Source organism: Elephantulus edwardii, unplaced genomic scaffold (assembly GCF_000299155.1).
Source record: "Elephantulus edwardii isolate Elephantulus edwardi_28Jun2011 unplaced genomic scaffold, EleEdw1.0 scaffold00124, whole genome shotgun sequence".
Taxonomy (NCBI): Eukaryota; Metazoa; Chordata; class Mammalia; order Macroscelidea; family Macroscelididae; genus Elephantulus; species Elephantulus edwardii.
Window position 1 is genome coordinate 6,892,342 of NW_006399874.1, and position 25,352 is coordinate 6,917,693.

The 25,352-nt window shown below is 37.7% G+C and overlaps 1 protein-coding gene across 1 annotated transcript in view; it reads left to right on the plus strand.

Annotated features, from left to right (window-relative positions):
- The window catches only part of PRIM2 (primase, DNA, polypeptide 2 (58kDa)), a 443,510-nt gene that overhangs the window by 124,876 nt on the left and 293,282 nt on the right, over window positions 1–25,352 (plus strand). The gene's annotated exons all lie outside the window — the stretch shown is intronic.

Sequence of the window (25,352 nt, forward strand, 5' to 3'; positions counted from 1 at the left end):
TCTCATTGCCTCTGACACACCATCCCGATTACCCAAGTCACTGAATCAGTCCACCTCATAGAGGGTCTTACCCTCCTGTGCTGTCCCTCTTCTTTACCCATCATGATGTCCCTCTCTAAAGACCTGTCTCTCCTTACAACATGTCCAAAGTATGTCAGATGAAGCCCCAGAATCCTTGCCTCCAAGGAGCAGCCTGCTTTAACCCTCTCTAAGATGAATCTATTTGTTTTCTTGGCAGTCCATGGTACATTCAGTACTCTTATATCAAAGAAATATTTAAAGAAATATTACTTTATAGTCTCAAGGGATCTGAGTTATATAGAATAAGACATTAAACAGCACAAATTGGATAATTTAGATAGCAGAGATTGTAATGTGCATGTCTGACTTTGGATATGTGCTTTAAATGAGACATACCTTTCTTGATCAGAAAGTTCCTTAAAAAATGGTCACATGGGAAAGTCTGCTGTTAGGGACCGCTCTAAAGTACTGAAGAGCAATGGTGTCTCTCTGGAGACTAACGTGTGTCTGATACAGGCCATGGTCTTTGCTATCACTTGTTATGCATCAGAGAGTTGGACAGTGACTAAGTGGTGCTGGAGCAGAGTATTGAGGGTACCATGGACTGCTAGGAAAACAAATGGATTCATTCTGGAAGGGGTTAAACCGGACGGCTCCTTGGAGACAAGGATTCTGAGGCTCTAACATACTTCGGACATGTTGTAAGGAGGGACCGGTCCTTGGAGAGAGACAGCATGCTTTGGAGGGTGGTGGGACAGCGCAGGAGGCGAAGGCCCTCTATGAGGTGGATTGATTCAGTGACTGGGGTAATCGGGATGGGTGTATTGGAGACAGACCGCTTGGCACAGGACAGAGCAGAGTTTAGGGCTGTTGTACATAGGGTCGCTATGAGTCGCAAGTGACTTGAAGGCACATAACAACAACAACAACAGCATAATATGATACAGCTAGAATATATTAATTATTAGATGAATTAACAAGAATAGATTCAGATCTATAAATGTATAAATAAATACTATTTATATCAGTAAAATAAAAACAATGACAAAACATTATTATAGTGGAATGCATAGTAACAACATATCATTTTAATTTCTACAGTGGCTTGACCTTATTGAAGAGTCTGTTTAATAGTGTTTCTTCAACTATGGACTATTCAATGAGTGGATAATTGAATGGATGCAGCCTGCACTCACATTTTGTCTTGATTAAGCAGATAACTACAGAATATTAGCAATAGCTTTGACTTTTCAAATTTTCTTCATTTGAAATATTACATATAGCTAGTTTTTATTGTGAATTTATGCATTTAAATGATCTTTTAATTTGCTTATTTAGCAAATAGTGAATATTTGAATTGGATTGTTAAAATATTTTTTAACACACTTATTTTAAATCATTCATTATAGGGTTTATTTTTTTTATTAATATAAGCTATTTGAAATGCTAACCCATAAGTACACCTCTCTGGTGATTCAGATTCCCCCACATCTCCACAGGAGAGAGATGAGCATTCTCTTCCTGTATACTTTGCAGCCAAGGAACACTGTAGACTCGAGGGCAATTAGTTTGAGGTTTTAATTTGAAATATTACTTAAAATTAGAAACCTCCTTCAAACATGTGACACATTTAATCAACAGATAATCTCCTCTTTAAAGACCAAGTAATTATCAGAAACTAGTAGTCATTAGTAGTATGAATAATAATGATGAGGGTCATTTTAAGAATCCAATTCCAAGCTACTTTAAGGAAACTAAAGATCTGAGGGGCTCAGTGGTAGGGACAATGGTAAGTCAGAAATAGTGTACATTTTTTATTCGTTCATCTTTTCCTTAGTGATCACTTGAAGTTTTATAAAACTGAGTAGATATTTAGAATGGAGGGATCTTTTAAGATATTAAAGTAAAAATGTATATTTATGTATATTTTTACTTGTTTTGTTATGTGCCGTCGAGTCGCCTGCGACTCATAGAGACCTTACTGTGTACAACAGCGCTAAAACCTGCTCTATCTTGTGCCAACCTCACTGTCTCCGACATACCCTCTCTGATTACCCCAGTCACTGAATCAATCCATCTCATCAAGGGTCTTCCTCTCCTGGACTGTCTCTTCATCCTCCCAAGCATGACATCTTTCTACAGGGACTGGTCCTTCTTTGCACCATGTCCAAAGTATATAAGATGCAGTTTCAGAATCCTTGCCTCCAAGGAGCAGCCTGATTTAACCCTCTTTAGGACAAACCTGTTCGTTTTCTTAGCAGTCCATGGTATATTCAATACTCTTCTTCAACACCACAGTTCAGAGGCATCAGTTCTCCTTCTGTCCTCCCTAGTCATTTGTAAACATGGTTTGTCCCTAGAAGGGACCCTCAAAGTAGTATCAGATATAAGTTTAATGTTGTCAAAGAGTTTTAAAACTTAAGGATCGGGGAAAACTAAGTGGCTCAGCATTTCTTTTCATACAGGAAGAAGGTGATGTATGCGATGTCTATTTCCCCATGTAATTTACATATGAACTCTACCATTATAAATGTACAAATCTCTGCATTTTTGTAAAATTATATACATATGTAACCACTATTCAAAGAGAATACAGACTGTTCTTCCCAGAAAATAGTCTTAGTACGCTTTGTAGACAGCCTTCACCATCTCCTCAACCCAGGCAGCCACTGACTAGTTACATTACTATAGATTAATTTTGACCATTTTAAATTTTTTATACTTGAAATCATACAGAATATACTATTTTGTTTCTAGTTTCTTATGTACCAAGATGTCTGTGTAGTTGTTTGTTCTTTTATTCTTTTGTATTGCTGGTGTTGTTTTGTACCATCGAGCTGCAATCAACCTATACAGTAAATTACATAGGAGGAGATTGCCATCTTTCTTTCACAGAGCAGCTAGTAGATTTGAAACTGTGTACCTTTGCATTGACAGTGCAATTCCTTATCACTAAGCCACCAGAGTTGAGTAGTATTTTATTGTGTCAGTACACCAAAATGAGGATGAAAGTTGTACAGACTTTTAACAAAGGCAGATGTAATAATGTGAAAGATGCCCATCATTACTAGTCAGCAGGAAATTGCAAATAAAAGTCAGTGTAACACATATACAACACAAAACCTTTTCTGAAATTATATTTTAACTCTCTCAGCTCACTCTGAACCTCAGTGAATAGTATATTTATGTCAGTGTCATTGGTACTGTGGTCATAATCTTCTCCAGATTTGGGGTTTATATCTTTATTAGTGAAATCAACTTGTGTTCTGTAAGTATATGAAGAGCGAGAATTTTAGGGACTGACAGAGAATATGAGAGATGATGGAAAATATTAAGGTCATAAGTGAGAATTCCTGAATCTTTTACATATTTTTTGTATATTCTAGTTTATGATCTTTTATGTTTGCTTTATATATTGCTGATTTTTTATGGAATAAGAATATTATAAATTTGAACTTTATAATTATAAATGAAACTTTGAAGATTAATAACAAGATTCAAGCTGTTTCAAGTTAATTTAAATTTTTATGGAAAGCTCAGATAGTGGTTGTTTCCCAAGGGTATTATAGGAGTCCCAAGACTGTATCTAGACAGGCGATAAGCATAATTAAAATTGAACTTTAAATAAAAAAAGTATATTCGATTTATTGCTTCATTTTAGATATTAAAAATGGATATATATGTATATATATTTAATTATATATATCTTTAAGGTTTGTTTATACCTTGAAAAACATTTTTATTTTTAAATTTACACAGACAAGAAATGTATTAAGCCTGTCATTGTCTTATGACTGAATGAAATATTTTTTAGCAATAACTTTCTAGTAAATTGAATATGAATCAATGCCAGAATGTGAACTTATTTACTTTTTCTATTCTATACTGCTTCATTGTTTTGAAAATTAAATCTAAGGAGAATAAAATTAGCAACAGAAATTGGTGTGAAATTACTCTTGAAACCCTAGGCTGTATATTTCAAGGTAACTTATTCAAGTCCCCTTGCAAAAAGAATTTGAAGAAAGAAATAATATAGCCATTGATAATTTTCCTGAACACTGAAACGAAAAATATTTTCTGTTAGACTCTCCTAGTCAAGTTTCTGTTGTGTTGGATTGCTAACTGAAAAGTTAGTAGTTTGAATCCACCAGTTGCTCATCAGGAGAAGGATAAAGTAGTCTGCTACTATAAAGATTGACAGCCTTATAAACTCAGTGATTGTTTCTGTCTTACAGGGTTGCTCTGCGTCAGAATTGACTCAATGGCAGTGGGTTATACAGGGTTTCACAGCCCCTATAGCACTCTTAGCATTACATTAGGCCTTGAGTTTTTAGGATCTTCCAGTGTAATTGTTGTTTTATTTGGAGGATGAGAGCAGTATAGAAGCAAAGTCTGGTTCTCCAGGCTTTCTACAGATACTGTGAGCTGTGAATATGTATTTGAATATTTTGTTTGGAAATAGTTTTACATTCACATAAGAAATTGCCAAAATAGTGCAGAGCTTTCAAATAGTATAATTTACTCTGTTTCCACAATAATATCTTACACAACAATAGTACTTTTGGTAGTCTGAATCCAGCTCAGTGCCTTGGAGGGAGAAAAGACCTGGCAATCTGCTTTGTAAAGATAATAGCCAAGAACACTGTATAAGAAGTTCTTCTGTTCACTGATCATTTGTTCTCACAATTCATGTCTGCTGTTTGGAATTCTTCTAGAGTTTTGTCTATGTTTTCCTTGAACTTTTTTCACTCACTTGAAAGTACCTAATTATCATTCTTTTGAGTACTTTATCAAGAAGTTTAAATAGCATTCCTTCCCCTGAAATGTTACCTGGTTCTGTATTTTGGCCATTTGTTCGTGCTATCTTGTCCTGTTCTTCTGTTTGGTTTGAAGTTGACTGTTACATTTGAGATAGTGTGTTGTCGTCATCTTTGTCTTATTTTGACCTCTCTCATTGGGTTGTGCAAATATTCAGCACAGTTTGCTAGTTTGGCAGTTGGTAGTTTTTACCTCCCGTCTTCTGGCGATAAGAGAATGGAGATGTGTGTGCAGTTCTTTTATCTGTTAGTGTGGCGTGGTTCAATATAGACTAGACTGGTGTGGTTGCAATTTGTCATTGACTAGGTGGAACAGAAGTCAGTCTTCACCCCTTACAGTAGGTGAAGCTGAAGGAGGGGTGAGTGAGTGGCTGGGCTGTGTACATACAGCTGCTGTCTGTTGGTAGGCAAACCTCACAAGTTTCTCCGTGCACTTTGAGTGTATGTATGTGTAGGGAGAGGGAATAGTTCTAGAAAGTTTTTTCACACAGATAATTATAATCACTGCTGCATTAGAATGCAGAACATTTCCACCACCACAGAAATCTTCTCCTGCTCCTCTTTTATAGTCATACTTCCCCTTTGCAAACTGCTGAGCTGTTCTTAGTGACTCTAGTTTTGAGAATGTTCTGCATGTGGAATCAGACAGTATACTTGTGCATAACTCTGCCCTGCCCTTCAGCGTAATGGTCTTTCCAATTGTATATCAACACTTCATTGCTTTTTGTTGCTATGTAGATGCACTTGCTGCAGAGGGTCAAGTACTGTAGCCTTCAATATGGACTGAGGCTCAATGTCAAGAAGACAAAAATTCTCACCACTGGACGAATCGGTAGCATCAGGATGGATGGCGAAGAGATTGAGATTGTTCACAGCTTCAGTTTGCTCGGCTCCACGGTCAACACTCTTGGCACTAGTAGCCAGGAAATCAAAAAACATATTGCGATGGGAAAGTCTGCGGTTAGGGACTTCTCCAAAATACTCAAGACCAACAGTGTCTCTCTGGAGACTAAGGTCCGCCTGATACAGGCCATGGTTTTTGCAATCACTTGTTATGCATCAGAGAGTTGGACAATGACTAGGGAGGATAGAAGGAGAATTGACGCCTTTGAGCTGTGGTGCTGGAGAAGAGTATTAAATGTACCATGGACTGCCAGGAAAACAAACAGATTCATACTAGAGAGGGTTAAACCAGGCTGCTCCTTGGAGGCAAGGATTCTGGGGCTTCGCTTGACATACTTTGGACATGTTGTAAGGAGAGACAGGTCTTTAGAGAGGGACATCATGCTGGGTAGAGTAGGGGGACAGCGCAGGAGGGGAAGACCCTCTATGAGGTGGATTGATTCAGTGACTGGGGTACTCGGGATGGGTGTGTCAGGGGCAGTGAGATTGGCACAGGATAGAGCACGGTTTAGGGCTGTTGTACATAGGGTCGCTGTGAGTCGCAAACGACTCGACAGCCCGTAACAACAACAACAGATGCACCACAACTTTTTTCCTGTTAATTCATTGAAATAAATTTGAGTCAGTTTTAATTTTGTTCTTATGAATAGGACTGTTACGAACGTTCATGTACATACAGAGTTTGTGTGAATATTCAGAGAGTAAATAGACTATGATTTTTTTCTTTATTATTCTGTTGTTGTCAAACTATTTTCAGGAGTTTTTGAATCATTTTGCATTTCCACTAGCAGTGGATAAGAGTATTAGTTATATTGCATCCTCATCAGTATTTAGTATTGTCAGTATTTTTATTATAATCATTCTAAGTGATGTGTAACAGCTTACTCAGCTCCACAATTGACACTCTTAACACCAGCAGTCAGGAAATAAAGAGACAAATTGTATTGGGAAAATCTGCTGCCCGGGACCTCTCCAGAATGCTGAAAAGCAACGATATAAGTCTAGAGACTAAGGTGCACCTAATCCAGGCTATGGTCTTTGCAATTATTTGCTATGCATCAGAGAGCTGGACAGTGACTAAGGATGACAGAAGATGTCTTCAAATTGTGGTGCTGGAGAAAAGTCATGGACTGCTAAGAAAACAAGCCTGTTTTAGAGAGAGTGAAACTAAGTTTTCCCTTGGAAGCTAGGATTTTGAGGCTCTGTCTCACATACTTTGGGCATGTGGCCAAGAGAGACTGGTCCTTGGAGAAGGACATCATGCTTGGAATGGTGGTAGGGCAGCACAGGAGAGGAAGACCCTGTATGAGATGGATTGATACAGTGACTGGGGCAGTGGTGGTTGGTGTGTTGGAATTAGTGAGACTGACTCAGGACGGGGCAGGGTTCAGAGCTGCTAGGGTCACTGTGGGTCACAGGCAACTCGACGACACGTAACAACTGTTGAGTTGATGTGTGCAAGTATCTCATCATGAATTTGGTGTGTGTTTTCTTAAGACTCATCAACAACTTGCATTATGCAGATGACACATTTTTGCTTGTTAAAAGTGAGGAAGATATGAAAAGCTTGCTGCAGAAGATCAAGGACTACAGCCTTATGTATGAATTATGTCTCAACATCAAGAAAACAAAGGTCCTTTCCACAGGACCAACATTCTGATAGACGGAGAAAGGATTGAAGCTGATGATTTCATCTTGCTTGTATTAATAGTCAACACTCTTGGTACCAGCAGTCAGGAAATCAGAGACATGTTGCATTGGGCAAGTCTGTTGTCAGGAATTTCTCCAAAATGCTGAAAAGCAAAGATGTCACTTTGAAGACTAAGGTGTGCCTAATTGAGGCCATTATCTTCTCAATCATCTGTTATGCATTAAAGACCTGGATAGTAAATATAAATGAAAGAAGAACTGATGCCTTTAAGTTGTGGTTCTGGAGAAGAGTACCAAATATCCCGGGTACTGCCAAAAGAAGAAACGTATATTTTGGAAAAAGTGCAGCAAGAGTGCTCCTTGGTGGCAAAGTTAGCAAAGCTTTATCTTTCATACTTTGAGCATGTTGTTAAACAAGATAGAAAGGGACATCATGCTTGGAAAGATGGAAGGTCAGCAAAGGAGAGGAAGACCCTCAGTGAGATAGATTGACTTGGTGACTTCAGCAATGGGCTCTAGTGTGTCAGATGATGAGGATGGCACAGGATAGGGCAGGTTTCAGGGTGGCTTTTCATAGTGTTACTGTGAGTTGCACGTGACTACACCTAACAACAGCAGCAGTGATACTGAGCATCTTTTCATATTATAGTCCACCCCTATATAGATAAACTCTGTGTTTGGAAGCAGGAGTAGCATCAATTCCTAAAAAACATGCCTCCAGAAACTCTGTGAACTTTGATAAATGTCATTAGTTATAGAAGGGCTTCAGGCCTTTTGTTCTTAGCTATGAGTCATGCTCTACTTGAAGGCAATCAAGAACAACACAACCTATACTCTGTGTAGCTCTGGTGAGTTAAGGAGCTGTGATGCAAACCCAAAGAGAGTACCTCTCCAGTGGTTGGAATCTGCCGTTGGCCCTTGAGAGAGAGAGATGAAAAGTCCCTTCCTGTGCTCTTCCAGCCTCCAGAACCCTGTTGGAGGGTCAGCTCTGAGTTGATTCAGAGTTGACAGTAATGAATTTTTTTATACTCTCTGCTGAAGTAATTATTTCTTATTGTAGTTGAGAGAGAAAGCATTGCAAATATAAAAGCACAGACCAAGAAATGGAAATTGAGGAAGGAGATAAAAAGTAATGTGACAGTATGAGAAGTTTGACAATTTAGGGACTGATAAATTGTTGGTTTAGCTACAGCCAGATATCCCTTTGAATGGAGTTCTTTAGCTATGGTTTGTCTTTAGTGTTGTGCTTTGAGTTGTGTTATGAGAAATCATTGCTTACAGGAAAAATTTGTTTTAGGAGAGAGTGTTAAAGTAAATGATACTGTTTGTTCATAGAGAATGAATTCCTACCTGTTTACACATTTGTTTATGGTATTATTGAGATAATTGATCAGCATGTAACAAAAGCCAGGATCCTGAAGACATTGGATCAAAGATTGAGTGTATAAGTGAGTAATGAGAAAAAGAGAGCAATTTTATGTGAAATGCCAGCTTATAACATGAGTTTCTCAAATCTTGAAGAGCTACTAGTAAGAGAAACAAGCTAGGCTAAAGGATTAACTAATAGATATGATTAAATCTCTTAATACAGTTTTAAAATATTATGTAGATGTTGACTAAATTTTAAGTATTCAAAATATTTAAAAATTCAAACATTTTCTTGAAATGATATTGTTTTAATAGGGTGAGTTGCAGAAAAGCTTTCATATGTTTGTGAAGACATTTTTAAATCATAGAATGTATAATTGTAATGGGATTTTTAGATGGAAGTTTTAGGAGCAAATGTGTATTTTTAACATGGACATAAAATCCTCTTTCAATCTCATTTGTTTTTATCTAGAGATGACAGTTTTCTCATCTGTATAAGCTTCTTCTATTTTATTTTAGTGTGTTCATATTGCAGCTTGTCAAAATTCTTAGGTCTTCACAATTTTAAGCTCAATGGGAAGTACATTTCGAGAAGCGTTGACTTCTCTTTGGTGGTCACATACTCAACTCTTGTTCTCCATGTCACAGAACAACTGTGTTCTAACTCAGCTCTGACAAATATACTTCCTGAAGAGCAGATGAAACTTGCCAGCTTCAGTCAGCCATGAACTAGACTACCTGGACCTATTTCTAAAGAAAATTTTCTTGTTCACTATTGAAAAGCAATCTAGTTAGTGTTTAATCACTACACACCTAAAGATACTTATAGATGCCAAATGTGTGTTCTGTTGTCACCCAGATATAACTCTGATTAACTTCATTGTGGTTATCTCAAATCTCCTTTTTCACTCTCAACTATAACTTATTTAATTCTTGTAATATTTCCTAAAACATATGCCCCTCAGGTATACATATTGTTGTGGTGGTGTACTCTCGAGTCGGAATCGACTCAGAGCTGACCCTCCAGCAAGTTTTCAAAGACATTAGATGTCATGAGAGGAGATTGCCCATCTTTCTTTCTCAGAGCAGCTGGTGCATTCAAACCACACACCTTTGGATTGACAGTACAATTCTTTACCACTAAGCCACCAAAGCTTTCACATATACATACATACGTATGTAATTTATACATGTGTTTTAGACTTAAAAGAATAGAATTGCATGCTGTGAGGATGAAGCAACCTTGTATGGTATCATCAGCATTCAGCTTACCAAAGGAATGAAGAAACGTGCTTAAAGGATTTCTTTTCTTCATTAATGCAGATATATTCTAGTCTAAGAAATATATAATTCTTTCCTGGCAATGCTTCCGGGTGTGCGAAGCTCAACATCAAGAAAACAAAGATTCTAACCACAGGGCCAATTGGCAGCATCAGTATGGATGGTGAAGAGATTGAGATAGTTAGCAGTTTTAGTTTACTTGGCTCCACAGTCAGCACTGTTGGTAAAAGTAGCCAGGAAATCAAGAGATGAATAGCACTGGGAAAGTAGGCTGTGAGGGACCTCTCAAGAGTAATGAAGAGCAGCGATGTCAGACTAGAGACTAAGGTGCGCCAGATCCAGGCTATAGTCTTCACAATTACGTGCTATGCATCAGAGATTTAGACAGTGACTAGGGCTGCTAGAAAGAGAATTGATGCCTTTGAGCTGTGGTGCTGGAGAAGAGTGTTGAATATACCATGGACTGCTAGGAGAACAAACAGGTTTGTCCTGGAGAGGGTGAAGCCAGAATGTTCCCTGGAGTCAAGGATTCTGAAGCTTCGTCTGACATATTTTGAGCATGCTGCAAGGAGGGACTGGTCCTTGGAGAGGGACATCATGTTTGGCAGAGTGGAGGGGCGGTGAAGGAGAGGAAGACCTTTGATGAGATGGATCGATTCTGGAACTGGAGAGGTGGGAATAAGTGCGTTTGAGATGGCTAGGTTGGCACAGGATAGAAGAACGTATAGAGCTCTGGTACATAGTGTCGCTATGAGTCGCAAATGACTTGATGGCACATAACAACAACAACAAGAAATATATTAACTTATACTGAATATAACAACCAACTTACATTGCAATTCTAAATATTAAGGTGAATGGAATAACAGCATTGGGTATTTCTTTTTCTGCGGAAAGAGAAATACATGTGTCAGCTGTTGGACTGAATGTACTTGTGGTTTTCATTGTCTCGACAACAGTTTGCCCTTTGTTCCTTCTCTTTCTCTCTTACTGTCAGTCATAAGGTACTAGAGGATATATGTTGTCGTTGTTACTGTTGTTGATAAGTGCCGTCAAGTCAGGTATGAACCATAGAGACCCTATGAACAACATATCTGAACCTTGCCCTATCTTGTGCCATCCTCATACCTTCTGACACACTTCTGTACCTATTGGAGTTGTCACCATGTCAATCTAACTGGTCAGTCTACTAGGGGAGGTGTACATAGGTTGCCTGCTGTCGAGTTGGAACCAACTTATAGCGGGTTTTCAGAGGCAGAATATTGCATGGGAGGAGACTGCCCATCCTTCTCCCATGGAGCAGCTGGTGGATTCAAACCATGTGCCTTTGGGATTGCAGCATAGCTTCTCATCACTTCGAATATCCAGTTTTGTACATATTATCAATGTGTAATATATGTTAACCGTCAATGTGACTGTGCTTTTTTAAACTTGAGTGAAGTGCCTTCTGTCACAAGATGGCAGTCTCTGGTATTGTTAATGTTCTTGGATGAGGCAAACCTAAATCACAAGAGCTTGGAAACTACAGCTCTTTCTGGAACTGCAGTAGCTGTCAAATGGTGCTATTGATATGAAGTGCCAGAGTAGAAACCAATCAAGCATTTCTCAAGCATTACAGAGAAGCTGCCCATATAGTACAATCAATTTTAATTATTAACAAATTAATTGAGGCATGCACTTCTTTTAATTCCGTGATTTAATTTTTTTACAATTGCTTGCCTTCTTCAATTTAGCTACTTTCCTCTATCAGCGTAGGTTTCGAAAGTGTAATGTATTTGTTAATGTATCATGTCCCTAGATCCTGCTCTGACCTTACTGAATTAAAAAAAAATTCTATAGGGATTGATTCTTGGTGATTTTAATGACAGTGGAATTTGACACACAGATATGAGAAATAAAATTCTTACTAATGCAAATCATTGAATTTACCACTTCCCCCTTGTATTTGGTAAGAGGTCAGAGTCTGAGCATAAAACTTGCTGAGGTTTGAATAGGCAGTGTGGAATAAGAGCATTATGGAGGGACATAATGTCTGAACAAAGGGAACATTCTGCTTTCTTGTGATCTTCTCCCTGAAACTTCCTTCTCTCATATCATTCCGTTTTCTTTCAATCTTCTCTATAAACTACGCGTACATTTAACTAACTCTTTTAAGCAGCCTGATCAAGTTATCACACTTTTAACACTAAAAGACAAGAATAAAAATACTCTTCCGAATTGTAGTTTTTGAGAATCCAGGTCAGTAAGGCAAGAGGGGGAAATAAAAGGTATCCAAATTGGTAAAGAAGTGATGAAGCCGTCACTCTATGCAGATTGCATAACAGTGTACACAGAAAACCCTAAGGACTCACTAAAAATCCTAATAGACCAGTTTAGTAGAGAGGCAGAATATAAGATCAACATTAAAAAAAAATCACTTGGATTTCTCTATCACAACAAAGAAAACACAAAAGGCAACTAGAAAAGCAACATCATTTTCAGTAGCCAACCATAAGATGGAATACACCTAACTAGACACACAAAAGATCTTTATAAGGAAAACTACAAAAGACTATTACAAAAAACAATAAGAGGCCTTTCTTGTGTTGTTGTTGTGTACTGTAGAGTGGGAACCGACCCATAGCTGACTCTTTAGTGGGTTTTCAGAGGCAGTTAATCGCACAGGAGGAGATTGCCCATCCTAGACCTGTGGAGTGACTGGTGGCCTCGAACTCTGTGTCTTTGGGATTGTAGCGCAGCGTTTTGCCACTAGTCCATCAGAGCTCCCTAGAGGCCTAAATAGATGGGAAAAATATTCCGTATTCATAGATTAAAAGCGTGAACATTGTGAAAATGACACGTCGATCAAAAGCAATCAACAGTTTCAAATATATTCTAAAAGGAGATAGAAAAGGAAATTTCCATTTCACTTGGAAAGCTAAGGGACCCAGAATCAAAGAAGAGCAAGAGGAGGAAAGTTCTTCAGAACAGAATGAGTTAGGGATATAACACTTCCTGGTCTTAAGACCTACTACACAGCCATAGTAATCAAAACAGTGTGGTATTGGTACAGTGACAGACATATCGTTTAATGGAATAGTATCAAGAATCCAGAAATGAACCCATCAATTTATAATCACCTGATATTTGACAGGGTAGTAAAACCCATTAAATGAGAAAATGAAACCCTGTTTAACAGTTGGTGCTGGGAAAACCGGACATCTGCCTGCAGAAAATGCAAACAGGATCCACAGCTCACATCATACACAAAAACAAACTCAAAGTGGATTACAAACCTGGGGGTACACAAGAATAAGATGGACAACCTAATCACAAAATTGGTAAAAGACATGAAGAAACTCTTCACAAATGAGCACATTTAGATGGCCAAGAAATACACATGAGGAAATGTTCAAAATCTCTAGCAGTCAGAGAGGTGCAAATAAAAATGACTAGTAGCAAAGTTTAACAACCAAGCAAACAGTAACAGTTGGAGAGGTTGTTAAATGATAACATACATAGCTTTGGAAGGCCATTTGGCATTTCCTCAAAACCGCCACATACAAATTCCATATGACCAAATATTTCACTGCTAGGAATATATACCAAAGAAATTAGTAACAGGACATGAATATATTTTCACAGTAGCATTATTTATGGAAGTAGTGCAAATGCCCATCAAGAAATAAATGGATTGAGAAACTGTAGTACATTCACAGAATGGAATACTGAGGATTATTCACTAAGCACTAAGGAACAATGGCTTTGTAAAATGTTATATAACTTGGAAAAGACTAGAAAGCATTATGCTAAGTATCACATAAGGACATATATTTCATTTGGCAACTATTGTGAAAATAGGAAGATAACTGAACAAATTATAGATAACTCTTGAAAAGAGGAAGAAGGAGAGGAGGGGGAGCAGAAAAGGGAAGGGAGAAAAATCACTGAGATAGCAGAGCTTAGTGGTTGGAAGGAGTGGTGAAGTGAAAGGAAAGATACAATGGGGATATGAAAAGAAAAGGTGATAATTACATAAAACAATGATAAAACATGTATGAATTACTGCTTAAAACGCATAGTACATGGACAAAACACGATATATGTGAAGTATGTTTTTATGTACCATTGGGTCACCTGTGACTCATAGCTACCCTGTGTATAGCAGCTCTGAAGCCTGCCCTGTCCTAAGCCAGTTTCACTGATTCCATCACATCTACCCCCATTGACCCATTACTGTATCAGTCCATCTCATCTGAGTCTTCCTCCCTTCCAGTGTCCGTCCACTCTTCTGAGCATGATATCCTTCTCCAAGGATTGTCGCTCCTGGCCACGTGCCCAAAGTAAGTGAGATGGGGCTTCAAAAACCTTGCCTCTGGAGAGAAACTTGGTTTCACCCTCTCCAAGATAGACCTATTTGTTTTATTGGCAGTCCATGGTATGTTTAAGACTCTTCTCCAGCACCACAACTAAAAGGCATCGATTCTTCTGTCATTCTAAATTATTGTCCAGTTCTCTGATGCATAGCAAATAATTGTTAAGAGGGTGAACTGGATCAGGCACTTTAGTCTCTAGACTGATGTAATTGCTTCTCAGTACTTTGAAGAGGTCTCTGAAACAGATTTTTTCCAGTGCTTTTCGTTTTTTGATTTCCTGACTGCTGGTGCCAAGAGTGTTGCTTGTGGAGCTGAGCAAGCTGTAATTTTTAACCTTCATCTCTTCTCCATCTATCATGGTACTGCCAGTTGGTCCAGTGGTGAGAATCTTTGTCTTGATGTCGAGCTTCAATTTATATTGAAGACTACAGTCCTTGACCTGCAGCAAATGCTTTAGGTCCTCCCCAGTTTCAGCAAGCAGAGTGGTGTTATCTGCATATCGTAGGCTGTTGATGAATCTTCCTCCAATCTTGATGCCACACTCCTCCTCCTCATAAAGCCTAACCTCCTCAATGATCTCGTCTGCATACAGATTGAAAAGGTATGAAGACAGGATTAATTCCTGACACACTCCTTTCCGGATTTTGAGCCATGCGGGGTTTCCCTGCTCTGCTCTGAGGACTGCTTTCTGGTTTGACTATAGGTTTCACATGATCATACTCAAGTGTTCTGGGATTCTCATTTTCCTCAAGGTTAAGCTTCACATAGTCAATGAAACACAAATAGACATTCCTCTGGTACACTCTGCTTTCTGTCAAGATTCATCTGACATTGGCGATAATGTGTCTAGTGCCACAGCCTCTTCAAACCCAGCTTGTATTTCTGGTAGTTCTCTGTCAATTTACTGTTCCAGGCATTTTGGGTAATTTTCAGCAGGATTTTGCTTGTGTATGATATTAATGATACTGTTAGATAAATTCCATATTCTGTTGGATCACTTTTTTGTGGAATGAGAGTAAATAATAGATCTCTTCCCCCCAATTGGCCAGGTAATTGTCCTCTAGATGTCTTGACACAACCTGGTGAGCACAGCCAGGGCAGCGTCTGTTTGTTGAAATATGTCAATTTGGTATGCTGTCAATTTCTGGGGCTTTGTGTTTTGCCAAATAATTCAGAAAAGCCTGCATTTTGTCCTTCAACACCATTGCCTCTTGATCATATATTGTTTATGAAATTCTTATGTGTCAGCCAAATCTTTCTGATACAGTGACTCTGTATACTCCTTTCATCTTCTTTTAATGTTTCTTGAATCATTCAATATTCTACCCATAGCATCCTTAAGTGTTCCAACTTGAAGCTTGAGTTTGTTCTTCAGTTCTTTGAGCTTAAGAAATGCTGAGCAAGTACGGCCCTTTTAATTTTCTGACTCCAGCTCTTTGCACATTTCGTTATAATACTTTGCTTTGTCTTCCTGAGCTACTGTTTAAAATTTTCTTTTCAGCTCCTTCTTGATTTTTTCCCTTTGCTGTGGCTTCTCAACATTCTAGTGCAATATTCAGAATCTCTTCTGACATCTTTTTTGGTCTTCTCTTCTTCATCTGTCTTTGGAATGACCTTCTGCATACTTTGTGAATGATATCTTCCCACAACTCATCTGGTCTTCATTCATTAGTGTCCAAGGCCTAAAACCTGTTCCTGAATTGGTTTTTAAATTCTGGTGGGATAGACTCGAGATGAAATTATTATTCCTGTGGATTTGATTTGACCTTTTTTAGTTTTAATTTGAACTTTCATTGATGGTCTGTTCTGCATTCAGCACCTGGCCTAGTTTTCACTGCTGATATTGAACTTCTCCAGTGATTTCTTCCACAGAAGTTATCAATCTGATTCCTTTGCATACCAACAGGTGAAATCCTGCAATTATGTTTCTTAGAAAAGGTATTTGCAATGAATAAATTATTTATTGTGCAGAATTCTGTCTTTGTATCCCTAGTCTCATTTCTGTCACCAAGTCCATGTTTTCCAACTTCTGATCTTTATCCTGGTTGCCAACTTTTACATTCAAGTCACCTATTATTATTGTATATACAGAGCAATAAAAAAAATTGAAAACCCCCCAAAATGATATCCCCTGTTCCTTGACTTGCAAGAATATCTCCAAGTTCATTATCTCTGGATTCTAAGCTTGCTGCTTCTTCTCTGGAGCATTCTATTAATAGAATTCCATAAGATGCATTTTCCTTTTTCCCACTTTATTTTCTCACCACCAACTCCCCCAAGTAAAAATATGACAATGCAACAATACTTCATCTGTACATTGATTTAATAAAGGAAATAGAAGGTATTTTTCTCCCTGAACAACTTCTGGTCTCTCTTTTAATGTATAATTGAGCCATTCAGTGGCTCTCACTGTAAAACCTGTGCCTATATTAGATGTTCCAGCTGTTAACTCTTAATCCAAATGCTTCCAGGACCTGTTGTTTTATCTCCTTATTTTCCAAAGTCTTTAGGAGAGGAGTCCACATCTTCCCCTATGATTTCATAATCATAAGTTTTTACTGGCAGTGTGTTTCAATAGTTATTCAAAACATACATTTTAATGTCCTCCCCCACCCAATTTTCCACTTCAGTCACCCTTTCTGGTGGTTGAACTCAGTAGCTCAGTGAGAGAGAGATAAGCTCTTCCTGGGCAATTTAGAGTCTTGGAACCCAGTGGAGAGGCAGCTGTGAATTGGTTCTGACTCGACAGCAGTGAGTTGAGTGTTTGATTAAATGACATTTCATCATTTTTTGCCTTGATATTTAATATTGTTATGCAACCCCGAGTTGGAGCCTGCTATCCACCAGCAGTTTTGCAGAGGCAGTAATTCTTGAGAAAGATCGCCCATCTTTCTTTCTCCTTCAAATTTTGAATATTGATTGATTAAACTTGTAAACCATTCTGACTCATGGTCTTTTATTGTCTCTACCTTTGTCTGTTGGAGCCCTGGTGGGCTAGTGGATAAGAAGTTGGGCTGCCAATCGAAAGGCATGTGGTTCTAATATGCCAGCTGCTCCTGCTCCTTTAGAGAATAATGTGCAGTCTCCTCCCATGCTATTAATAGCCTTTGGAAACCCACTGGAGGATCAGCTATGAGTCAGACTCTATACAACAATAAGTGAATGAGTTCTGGTGGCACAGTCTTCAGGGATTTACACTGCTTGTCTGAAGACTGAATCTCAAGTGGTTTGAATCATAGCTTCCCTGGAGAAAATGTTGAGCAACCTTGGTAAAAAAGAGCCCCTTAGAGTTGAAACTGACAAGATGACAATGAGTTGTGTGTTGTTTTATTCTTTTTTTTCTTTTCTTTTTTGGGGGATTATTTTTTAAACTCATGAATTGGTTTTGTTATGTTTTCTTAGTGATGGATCAGTTTTAATATAGAGGTCTCTGGAGCTACTCATTTCATTCCCTTTTCAGTAATTGGAAAACTTCATTCAGATTTACCAAAATTATGTCACCATTAGAAAATAAAAGCAAGAGGAAGTTCAAGTTTTAAGTTTTAAATAATTTTATTCTTTCTCCTGTTCTGTCCTTTTCTTTTCCTGTTTATCTCCTCCTCAGATTTATTCCCTCCACTCTCATGTATTAGAATAAGGAGGCTAATATTTGATTTTAAGATTTGCTGAGTTTGCCTAAAGTGGTATTGATTGCGTTGTAATTTTTAAAAACCATAGGGACAGCTTTATTTCAGCTGAGGAACTTTTGAATGAGTAAAGGTGTGAACAGACTACATCATATTTTATAAATCCTTATCAAGTCCCTAGCCTTCCTTCAGAGCATAATGTGATTTGTCAGATTGTCACCCTTTGTGAACTACAGATGCCATTAATCATGAGAGAGAGAAATTTCTATTTAAATGTTTGATCATTTGTCTTCAGAAATTGTGATTTTCAACTTTCTTAGAGTCAAAAAACTTAAAAATAGTAATGAGTTGAGGTCCCCTTGGCAGTTCTGACCACAGAGGAGTGTTCATGTATGAAATACAGATTGACCCGACTTAGATTGCATGCCACTTACCCAGTCCTGAGGACCTTTGGGTTGTACAGTAGGCTTGAATGTTGATATGCAAGGGGCCTGTGATTAAATGGGTTTCTGCTTTATATTTGAACATTTGTTGTTTTCATATACAGATATATTCTACAGTTGGCCATGAATGAGAGTGAAAAAGGAAAAAAATAATCATTTTATTATATTCTTTGGTTTTACTTAATTACAGAAGGCCTTGAATGTTTTATGGTGATGTTTATACTGTTTGGGTGTTTTGTTAATTGCTTCTGAAACTGGAAAGAGGTACCTACTACTTTAAAATTCTCCATTTGTTGTTATTATAGTTTTTATAGAAAATAATTATAAGCTTTACTGTGACCAACTATTTTACTTATTTGCTGAGAGGTAGAGTTTTGGGATGATAGCCGTATTTCCCTCAGCTTTCCTTATTCTTGTTTTTGTTGTTGTTGTATACTGTCAACTTGGAACTGACCCATATCTGATCCTCCGATGGGATTTCAGAGGCAGTTATTGCACGGGAGGAGATTGTCCATCCTTCTCCTGTGGAAAGGCTGGCAGCCTCAAATAACAACTAACACATACCTTTGGGAAGTATTTTTAATTCTATTCCTTGCCAGTAGTACTCATTTAAATTGATTATTAGTCACTAGGGAGCTCTGGTCACGTAGTCCATAGAAAGTTGCATTGCTATCAAAGCCTTATTTGTCTAGGGCTTTGAATCCACCAGAGTCCTTGGTAGAAAGATGAGTAATCTCCTGTGGGATTTCCAGACTCTGACAACTCTTTTGGAGGATCAGCTATGATGCGGTTCCAACTCAATGGCAATGAGACTGAATAGTAACTCTGGTAGTAGAATGTGTGCATGCTAAACAAAAGGTTGATTGTTTGGTGGAAGAAAGATATAACAGTCTGATTCTCTAAAGATTACAGTTTTAGAAACCCAGTAGAGTAGTTTGACTCTGTCATATATGGTCATTATGAGTCAAAGTCAGTTTGTTACAGATGATTATTGATGCTGCAGAGGGTCAAGGACTGCAGCCTTTAGTATGGATTAAGGCTCAATGTCAAGAAGACAAAGATTCTCATCACTGGACCAATTGGCAGCATCAGGGTGGATGGTGAAGAGATAGAGATTGTTCACAGCTTTACTTTGCTTGGCTCCACAGTCAACACTCTTGGCACTAGTAGCCAAGAAATTAAAAGATGTATTGCCATGGGAAAGTCTGCTGCTAGGGACCTCTCCAAAGTACTGAAGAGCAGTGGTGTCTCTCTGGAGACTAAGGTGCATCTGATACAGGCCATGGTCTTCGCAATCACTTGTTATGCATCAGAGAGTTGGACAATGGCCAAGGAGGACAGAAAGAGAATTGATGCCTTTGAGCGGTGGTGCTGGAGAAGAGTACTGAATGTACCATGGACTGCCAGGAAAACAAACAGATTCATCTTGGAGAGGATTAAACCAGGCTGCTCCTTGGAGGCAAGGATTCTGAGGCGCTGTCTAACATACTTTGGACATATTGTAAGGCGGGACCAGTCCTTGGAGAGGGACATCATGCTTGGGAGGGTGGAGGGACAGCGCAGAAGGGGAAGGCCCTCTATGAGGTGGATTAATTCAGTGATTGGGGTAATTGGGATGAGTGTGTTTGAGACAATGAGATTGGCACAGGACAGGGCAGAATTTAGAGCTGTTGTACATAGGGTCGCTATGAGTTCTAAGCGACTTGACGAAACCTAACAACAACAACAAGGGATAGTGGTGGTTTAGTGGTAGAATTTTTGCTGTTGATGTAGGAGATCTGGTTTGATTGCCTGGCTAGTGTACCATAAGGACAGCCACTACCCATTGGTCAGTGGAGGTTTGTGTAATGCTATAGTACTAAAGAAGTTTCAATGGGGCTTCCAGACTAGGAAGAAAGGCTTGGTGATCTATGTATGAAAATCCCATGATCATGCAGTGTGATTCACTGTGCATTGGAGGCTGACTTGAAAAGAGGTAACATCAGAATCAACATTGTGGGGCATTTAAAATTAAAATTGGAGTATCAGTTTTCCCCCAGCAAAGTTTAGAAGTTGATTAAACCAAACCAAACCAAACCAAACCAAACCAAACCTAATATTTTGAACTTTGAAATGTAAAATTTCAATTTGTTTAAAGCTATCAATTAAAAATCCATTAGTTACTTTTTCACATGTATAATTTGCTTTTTATAATTTTATTGCAAAATCTGAAACAAAGGGTATATACTTCTCTTTTTCAGTAATGTATCACTGACTAAAATTTTCCCTGTAGAAATGTTGAGCTTTACCAGTTCTGGTGCTTTAAAAACAAAAAAGTGCTTCAGGGAACATTTATTGCTTAGGGCTGAGTTCAAACACTTTTGTATCTTAGGGACTGGATGCAGAGCAATGAAGAGAAGGAAAATTCTTGCTAAAAATAGCATGAAAAGTGCTTTACAGCCTCTTAACAACTCCAATAAAAATAAGATGTCCTCTAAATTTTTCTACCAAGCCTAGCTTGCAATTGTAGCTTTCTCTGAGGTTGATAAATGCTATTTTAAAATGAAGATATTTCAGAAATTACCCAAAATGAAGGATTGGTGCACACATGGTTTATCACTTTGAGCATTAAAAGAAAATGGAATACATTTAATGCAGTTTTAAAGATTTAGTTTAAAATAGTTTTTGAAGAATTTTATGAAGTCTGTGTAAAATAAACAACCATTTATGTGGGTGGAAAACTATACTATCTCCAGGGATGGTGGGCCCTAACTCTTAAGTTTATTCCCTGAGATAATAAACACTCTATCTTGCTTTTGAGCTTTTCAAGGAAATGTGGAAATTTAATCACTTGGTCACTACTGATATTTTAAGGGAGCCCAGCAGCCATAATTTAGGTGGGTTTTTTTGTTGTTGTTGTTGTTGTTCAGATCTACCTTAATTTTTGTACCATTATATCTTTTCAGTGGATTATAGCAGAATATGTATTACCTATTTTCACTTTTTTTTTTTTTTACACTGGCCACAGAGCGTTTATTGACATCACCACTCTAGAAAACGGGGTTTTCTCATTAGATCCCCCTAAAGTCCCTGTGTTGGTTACATTGAAATGGTCACATATATACAGTGAATTCCGTGTCTTCAGAGGCAGCAGGCTATTTTCACTTTTTAACTTAAATCTAAATTAAGCATATTTCTCTCAGAGAATTCACTCTGTTTGGACCCATAGACAAATTTATTCTGCTTTTTTCCTATATTGCTGGGGTTAGACTGCTTCTACACCTTATCTATGCTTATGTAAATTCTGTCAGGTCAGATGATGTATTTAAAATTACATCAAGTATATTTAAAGTAAGTTCCAAAATTTTATATATCTCAAGTATGATGGCAGATACCTAGAATTTTCTGGAATATTTGAAAAAAATTGTTAACGAAAGTATCATTTATCAGATACAGTTCCTAAGTGGTTTTAAAATGATAATTTTTTTCAAATAACCAATAGTTACTAAAATATTTTTTCTAGTTGTATGTGTGCATATGCTGTTTGTTTCTGGCAACTAGAATAGGATTTATTCCCTTTGAAAACTTTAGAAAACATCAATAAGTAATTTAAAATTACTCAGAGTCTCATTATGTATAAAACTATCCATAATTTCTGGTAAATATCTTTCCACTTCCCTATTCCACCTCCCAAAGATAAAATTGTGTTTTGTTTTGTTTTGTTTTAGGAGAACTTGGTAAATCTACACTTCGAAGAATCATGTAACCAATCTTGCTTATTTGTTGATAACAGGAGAGAAATATAATGAAAATAGTTTGAGATTGTTATGCTTGCTTTAAGTGTCCAGGTTAAGCCACTTATCTACTAACCTGAAAGACTAGCACATTGCACCTATTAGTGCTCTGTGGGAGAAGAAAAATGTGAAATTCTACTTCCGTGTAGATGACAGCCTTGACTGATCAGTTCTACTCTGGCATAGAAGGTTGCTGTGAATCCGATTCAATTTGAGAGCATTGGATTTGGGCTTGGTTTTGGTACTTGGTTTGAGATCATAGTCTCCTTTAATCCCTTCCTTTAAAAAAGTAAGGACTGTTGCTTAGGGACAAGTGATTGATTGTCATTGAAGCATCTGTATAAATTTCTTCGTGTCCTCCTTACAAGAGTTTTTGTTGTGTTTCAGGATATCTAGTATTCTAACTAGTACAGTGTTCTTGAAATCTCTTGCCATTTGGGGAATTCTTTTGACTGGCAGCACTCTGAATGTTTCCATCAACCAACAAGATTTTACCGTAACTGTATTTGTTGACCAAGTTAAATTGCTTCCTCATAGTCTTGTTTGCTCATTCTCTGTGAAGGTCTATCTAAATCTTTTTCCTATAGAAATTCCTTCAGAGGACATATATCAAACACTTGAAGAATACAGCTGTCAGCCAAAAATACTGTACCCAGCAAAATTGTCCATCAAATATGAAGGAGAGATCAAGATACTCCCAGAAAAACAGAACCTAAGACAGAAAAGGAGGGAGGAATGATGTATATTGCATTGAAACAGATGAGGGAGAGAACTGTTTAAAGGGATATATGAATGAGTATTCTTGTCATTACACAAGTCCAGAGTGAAGGCTGCATAGTAGAGTGAACTTGGGGGACGAGGGGCGGGGAGGGAAGAGTGAAAGGGGGTGGGTAGGTAGGGAGAAAAGTGCAACAGTGAATGACTGGAAACCCTAAGTCTCTGTAAACGTTCATTAAAATTAATAAACAAACAAAAATCAAGGCCAGTGTTGCATGAAACACTGAGAGACATTCTTCTCACAGAGGTGCCAGCATGGACCAAAGTAACTAGCAACACCACCAGAAAGAACTCAACAAAAGATAGCAATAAAACCCTGCCTTTCAAAAATCACACTGAATGTGGATTGTTTGAATTCACCACTGAAGAAAAAACGAGTAGCAGATTGGATGAAAAACCAAACTCCACTAATATGCTGTCAACAAGAAACACATCTGAAAAATGAAGATAAAGAAAGACTAAAAATAAAGGAATGGGAAAAAATATACCAAGCGTATGGCAACTAGAAAAAAAGCAGGAGTAGTGATATTAATCTCCGATAAAATAAATTTCAATGCAAACTCCATAGCAACAGACAAGGAAGGTCACTACATAATGCTTTAAGGGTCAGTAGCTCAAGAGGACATAACAATAATAAGTATCTATGCACCAAATGAAAGACCTACAAAATATATAGAACGAACATTAAAAAAACTGAAAAGGAAATAGATAACACTACTATAGTAGCTGGAGACTTCAAAACACCCCTCTGAAGAAAAGATGGAACTACCAGAAGAAAACAAAGATGCTCAAGAATTAAACCCACTTGATCTCATAGATACTCATAAGCTAATACACCCCAAAAAATCACTGTATACCTTATCCAGTGTGCATGGAACATTGTCCAGAATAGGTCACATTTTAGGTCACAAGGTAAGCATCAATAAATTAAAAAACATAGAAATAATACAAAGCATTCTCTCAGACCACAATGCTACAAGATGAGAAATTAATAACAAGGGGATAAAGGAGAAAAACCCATACATTTGGAAGCTGAACAACACCTTGCTTGAACATAGGTGGGTATTAGAAGAAATAAAAAATGAAGTAAAAAAGTTTCTTGAAACAAATGACAATGAAAATATCACTTTCCATAACCTTTGGGAAACAGCCAAAGAAGAATCAAGTCAATTTATAGCAATATGCAAACATATCAAAAGGCAGGAGTAAAGGACCATTCATTCTCTAACCCATCATCTTCAACAAATTGCAAGAGAACAGCAAGAAAACCTGCAATTATAAAAATTAGAGCAGAAATAAATGAAATAGAAAACAGGAAAACAATTGAAACCATCAACAAAACTAGGAGTTGATTCTTTGAAAAAGTCAATAAAATCTTCAAACCACTAGCAAAACTATCAAAGGAAAGGGCAAACAATCTGAATAAGAGATGAAATGGGCAATGTCACAACAGAATCAACTAAAATAAAAAGGCTAACATTGGTTTATTATGAAAAATTATACTCAAACAAATGCAAAAGTTGGGAACAGAGAAGAAGGATCAGTAGTTGGAAAACATGAACTTGGTGACAGAAATGAAGCTGGAGATAGAATGATTGGATTTTGCACAATCAATGACTTATTCATTGCAAATACGTTTTATAAGAAACAGAAATGCAATGCATGTTATACATATGGATTTCACCTGATGGTATGCATAGGAATCAAATAGATTATATATCTGTGGAAAGAACTGCTGGAGAAGCTCAATATTAGCTGTGGAAACTAGGCCAGGAGCTGATTGTGGGACAGACCACCAACTACTGATATGCAAGTTTAAGCTGAAGCTGAAGAAAATTAAAGTGAATCCATGGGAACCAAAATATGACTTTGAGTTCATCCCACCTGAATTTCAGAAACATCTCGGGAACAGGTTTGAGGCCTTGAACACTAATGAGCAAAGACCTAATGAGCTGTGGGAGGATGTCAAATGTATCATCCAGGAACAATGCAAACGGTCATTACAAAGACAGAAGAGAACAAAAAGACCAAAGTGGATGTCAGAAGAAACTCTGAAGATTTCACTGGAGCATAGACAAGCCAAAGCACAAAGAAGAATTCAAGATACTAAAGAATGATCAGAAGATTCCAAAAGGTAGCACGGGATGACAAAGAAAAATATTACAATGAAATGTGCAAGGAGCTAGAGTAGGAAAACCAAAAGGGCAGAACTCACTCAGCATTTCTTAACCTCAAGGAACTGAAGAACAGATTCAAACCTCGAGTTGCTATAATCAAGGATGCTTTAGGCAGAATATTAAATGATCCAGGAAGTATTAAAAGAAGATGGAAAGAATAT